The 5,193-nt window shown below is 43.4% G+C and overlaps 1 long non-coding RNA gene across 11 annotated transcripts in view; it reads left to right on the top strand.

The window, feature by feature from the left end:
• Nucleotides 1–119: 119 nt before the first annotated feature.
• The window catches only part of LOC308481189, a 60,183-nt gene continuing 55,109 nt past the window's right edge, over nucleotides 120–5,193 (top strand). For 3 of the 11 annotated variants that reach the window (XR_013988507.1, XR_013988509.1, XR_013988510.1), the window contains exon 1: nucleotides 120–2,840. This is a non-coding gene — a long non-coding RNA (uncharacterized lncRNA). Of the gene's footprint in view, nucleotides 5,190–5,193 lie in introns of those variants that run through there. The other 8 variants (XR_013988513.1, XR_013988514.1, XR_013988515.1 and 5 more) reach the window with 5 other exon arrangements.

Here is a 5,193-nt window from a genome sequence, read left to right as displayed (position 1 = left end):
GTGACGTCAAGCGGCGCCATGGCAACCGCGCGCGAGCACGCGCTTGCGCCTACACTTTCCCTCCCCTCCTTCCCCCCCCCGCCCCGTCTCTCCTCAGTCAGTCGCTCTCTCACACTTACCAACCCGGTGGCTGCATCAACCGCCTCAAGCGCGCGCCCGGCTGCCTTTCCTGCCTCCGCGCGGCGGCAGCGGACACGCCTTAGCCCCGCTGTTACACCCTCTGTCCCCCCCTCCCTCTCCTTCCGACGACGGGCACGCGCGCCGCCTTGCCGCCCTCCCACTACTGCAGAGCATGTTCGCTCGCGCATGCGGGAGAGCCGCGCCTCTCTCCTTGGCGGCGCGCAGCCAGCGGCTCGGCTGTTGGGAGCAGCGCAGGGTGAGGCTGCGCGCCACCCCGACGCTTCCGTTCCTCTGCCCCACATCCTCATAAGGGACTGAGGAAGAGGAGGGCGGCGCGCGCGCGGCCGCTGCTCCTTCCCCCATCTGTGCAGCCTTTTCTCGACCGGGGTGGGTGGGTGAGTGGGGGCAAGGGGGATGAGACACGCCAACAGGCAAGCCCACCGCTCCAACAGATCTCTTCAGACGGAGCGGGCCGAAGTAACGCCCTCCCCCCGCTCCCACACAGACACATGCCCACTATCCGAATCGCCTTTCCGGTTCCCAGCCCCTCGGCCTCTCCGTCAGTCAAGGCCACACAGAGGGTAGATCTTGTTTCGGGTTCCTTTGGTCGATTTTCTAGTGCTTTTTATTTTATATTTTATTAGGGACACACGTGTCGTCGACCCCCGCCCCCACAAGCCTTACTGTCGGTTTCACGTTCAATTTCAGCCGTGGAGCCATCTTGGAAAAAAGCACAGAGGCCACTGTAAGGTGCTGACCGCACACAAAAAAAGGTGTATACAGTACAGTATTCCTTTCTATCATGTCTTTGGTATTGCTTCTGTGGTACATTTTCAGGTCGAAGGAACACTTTGTGAAGGTAAAAGTGAGGTGTTTTAAAAACAAAAATGCTTCAGCTTTTTGAAATGTATATTCTTAGCATGTAAGTTTCATGGTTTTTCCGATGTGATCGGGGATGGCATAGTCCTGGAAACTGGAAGGAAAGAATGCTGTCCTAAAGTTGTTAGTAAATCAACTCTGGAGGAGAACTCCTGAGAAAGAATTTAGCATCTGGTTACTGTTCATCTTGTGTCAAGATTCAAGTAATAGTGATGTGTGCTGTTTTTCAAATCACACTAATGAGAGATCACATAATGCAGGCTATGTAACTTTTGCCAACTATCTCAGAAAATGCAAAAGTCTTAAGTGCTATCGTAGCAAAGTCCACAATGGAACAGTAAGAGAAAAGGAAACGGCAAAAGAGGAAGTTCAAACAGTTGATTTCAACAAGCCACCCTTAGTGAAATCTACACACAATAAAGAAATTGCCTATTTGTTCTGCAAACGTTCTACCTCATGATTCATTATTTAATGTTGCAATGTATGTTTAATTGAACAACAAAGCAGCAAGCTAAATTCTGGTTATATAGTAAAGTCACATATGATGTCAAGCATGGTGCAGGTAACTTTCCAAGCTAAGTTCTGGTGACATAATAGCACTAGAAACTAAGCAACATTTTCTTGTTTGACATTACAGAAGTAAGCTTGGTAAGAAGATTAGCATTGTTCAGCTTTGCATGGTGACAGGTTTTGTTGAATTAATATATAGAATACATTTTTAAAAGAAAGGGGGGAAATACACTTAGTACAGAACGAATTAAGTTCTTAACCTGAGGTACCACTGTATTCAAAGTGGGAGGCTTACAGGAGGTGTAGTGGTTCAAATACTGGACTAAAACCACAGAGACCCAGGTTCAAAACGCCATGCTGTCATGATCATTTGATGATTATGGACTAGTCATAATCTCGCATTTTATCTACGTCACAGGGTTGTGGGGAAAAATGGGTGAGAGAGAAGAACTATGTAGCCTCATTGGAGGAAGTGTGGGATAAAAATGTAAAATAATAATAAAGCGTGGTTTATACAACTACTGAATTGGATATTGTATATACACATTTTCAGTCTGTGAAGGAATTGTATCCTTTCCATTGATGGTGGTGACATTTTGAGGAAGGCAGTGTTTATTGGTTTATGACAAACAAGCTTTTAGAGAAGATTAGGATGAAGATGCACCAGTTTGCAAGAAAGATTGGACATGAAATAGTGGGCCTTATCAGCACTTTTAATTGGCTGTTTGCGAAGAATTGTCAGATAAAATCTTTACCCCAAGCACTGCTGGCTGCAGTGAAAATGATTATGAGTTGTGTAAAAAATGATGGATTATCATACCACAGTTTATTGGGTGTTTGTGGGGGGCAAACACCAGTCATAAGCCAACTGAAAGTATAGTGAGATCTGCAGGGAATCTCTGTGTACTTGGGACTTCCAATATATGGAAAAACAGAAATAAATTGTGGGGACGTTACATAACCTTTGCCTGTCAATATAATCATTGTGTGTTTTGGAAATCTCATCTGTGCCAGTGTGAAAACTCAGAAGGAAGAAATTATCTAGTGAAATGACCCTGACTGCTTGTATATGACAATATTGACCATAAATCAAGCGGGAGAAAGGTTTCTTCCATGTTCCCTAGCCCTATTATATCCATACTATTATAAGCAACATCTGGATTTTCTGACGTTGAAAGATCAGTATTACACTACTGATCAACCAACCACCAATGAATGAGCATGTTGATGATTTTTTTAATTTTAATTTTTTGCAGTCCAGCAAAGAATCTACTTTTTCTGAATGGTCAACAAATACAGAAAGAATGCTAAGACCCGCAAATTATCTCAAGGTAAAAGAGCACACAGAAATAGCTTGCCTCCAAGGTGTTCATAGTATGTGCACCAATATTAGTAGATATTTCATGAACAGATACAATGTCAATACCTTGTAGGTGCTGGATTGGATCCAGAGTTCCATAAGTAGAATTCCGCTCTCAGGTTTTGACTCACCCTTTTTGCATATTCCAAAAACCTTCAGAGGGTTGTAGCAGGCCTTGAAAAGTATGGTAGGTGGTATGAGTTGCAAGGGGAGTAGATAAGCAAAAACTCCTTTTTATTGGTCTCAAGCTCCTTTTGTTCATGGAAGCGGCTTTTGAGGACCGTATTTGAATCCAACTCATTGTCCCAACTGACTTTGTTTTATGCAAACTGTTCTTCAGTGACTGGTTAGACAGTCACTTATATAGCACTGAACAGTGACCATCTTTGGGGATTGGGTAGATAAATGCACTTAATGTGTTCTCTTCTACCAGTGAATGGGGATGTTATCTCTTGAAAACCAAAGTAGTCACAAATTCCAGAAATATTGGGTACATGTTGTGAATTCTGAGTAAACATGCATAAGACTGCACTGCAAATGAGTTGTGGTTAGTTCCCAGTGGGTCTTGTTAAGACCTGAGTAGTTTTTCACATTGATTTCAATGAGGCCTAAATGCAACTAACTTGCAGTGTAATCCTATATATGTCTACTTAGAAATAAGTCCCATTAAGCTCAATGGTGTTTACTCCCAGTTAAGTGAGTATCGGATGGCAGGCAACATCTTGATCCATCCCAGTATGCCCACCATCCTATGGAAGACAAGGTCCTGTCTCCTATTTAAGGGCTAGATCCAACACGTGTCTATAAATAACTGCACCTTATATCCTAACATATGAAGTTGTATTTCACAGCTATTTCCAAGCCTTATGAGGAACAGTTGAGGGAACAGGGTATGTTTAGCCTGGTAGAGAGGAGATATAATAGGCATATTGAAATATCGTAAGGGCTGTCACATAGAGGATGGAGAAAGCTTGTTTTTTCCTGCTCTGCAGCGCAGGACCCTAACCTACGGGTTCAAGTTACAATAAAGGAGATTCCAACTAAACACCAGGAAGAGCCACCTTACAAGAAGAGCTGTTTGACAGTGGAACAAACAGACTCCCTTGGAAGGTGGCGGACTCTTCGTCCTTGGAGGTTTTCAAGTGGAGTTTGGATGGGCATCTGTCTTGGATGCTTTAGTTGAGATTCCTGCATTGCAGGGGGTTGAACTAGATGATCCTTGGGAACGTAATGATCACAGATTCCTCGATTTACACTTCAATCCTAAACAAATTATTTGGAAGAAAAGCCCATTGATTCAGTGGAATTTGCTGCCGACATAAGACGTGTGTGTTTGTGTGTGGCAGATTTGGGACCAGATCGCTAAGGCTGAATTTCTCAAAACAGTTTGCTTGGCAGTAGGTAGGTAGCATCAAAATGATATTTCGCTTAAGGCTTTCCAGACTTTTCTCTTGTTTGTTTGTTTGCATGAGAAACACACAGTGGTTCTTTGTTGCAGGGAATTGAGACGTATTTGCCAGGGAAAGTGCTTCTGTTACAGGATCTTGTATTTTCTAGCAAAGCAGAGGAAGAGGTGGGCTGTAAGCTGGTGCTAGAAAGCTCTAGTTTATCTGTACTGCATGTACACCATACACTTAAAGTGCATTTCCCCCATACAATAATGCTGGGAAGTGTAGTTTGTTAAGTGTGGTGCTGGGTGTTGTAGCTCTGTTGGGTTAAACTACAGTTCACGGGAGTCTTGCAGTGAAGAGGGAGATGTGCTTTAATTGTCTGAAGCATATACAGCCTTTATAAAGAGTGCCCAACCATGCGCCTTCCTCAGAGACAAAGGGATTTCATTCATGTTTCTTTTTCTGGTATAGCAAAAGCACCTAAGGCAAGAATATACTTTTGAAATATATTAGAAATGAGGCTCATTACCTCCAGAGAGCACCAGTGGTTGAAAAACCATGGGCACTCTTCAAATTTACCACTTCCTTGAATCGACTTGGGGTTTCCTGTTTCCTTAATTTTTTGAAGAAAGAATTCCTTAATTCTGCTATGCTGTGAATTTCTTTTTGTGTGCACACTCTTCTCCCTTTGGTGGTTTCCTGGGTCCCAGTACACATTGTTGAATTTATGAGAAATACTGATTCCTCCAAGAAATAGCACCATTCACTCACTGACTGCCATTTTGATTCTGGCTCCCACTAGAAAGGGCCAGCAATCTTTCGGTTGGCTGTGTGTTGCTTTTGGGCTGCCTTAGGCAAGATAAAGTGACTAACAAACTTAATAAATATACTATAAGTAAATCTTACCTCTTGTCTTATTTCCACCATTTCTTC

This window comes from Podarcis pityusensis (genome assembly GCF_964106645.2).
Source record: "Podarcis pityusensis genome assembly, chromosome: 7".
NCBI classification, from domain to species: Eukaryota; Metazoa; Chordata; class Lepidosauria; order Squamata; family Lacertidae; genus Podarcis; species Podarcis pityusensis.
The sequence above is the reverse complement of the archived record's forward strand: the minus strand, read 5'-3'. Positions and strand labels throughout refer to the sequence as shown.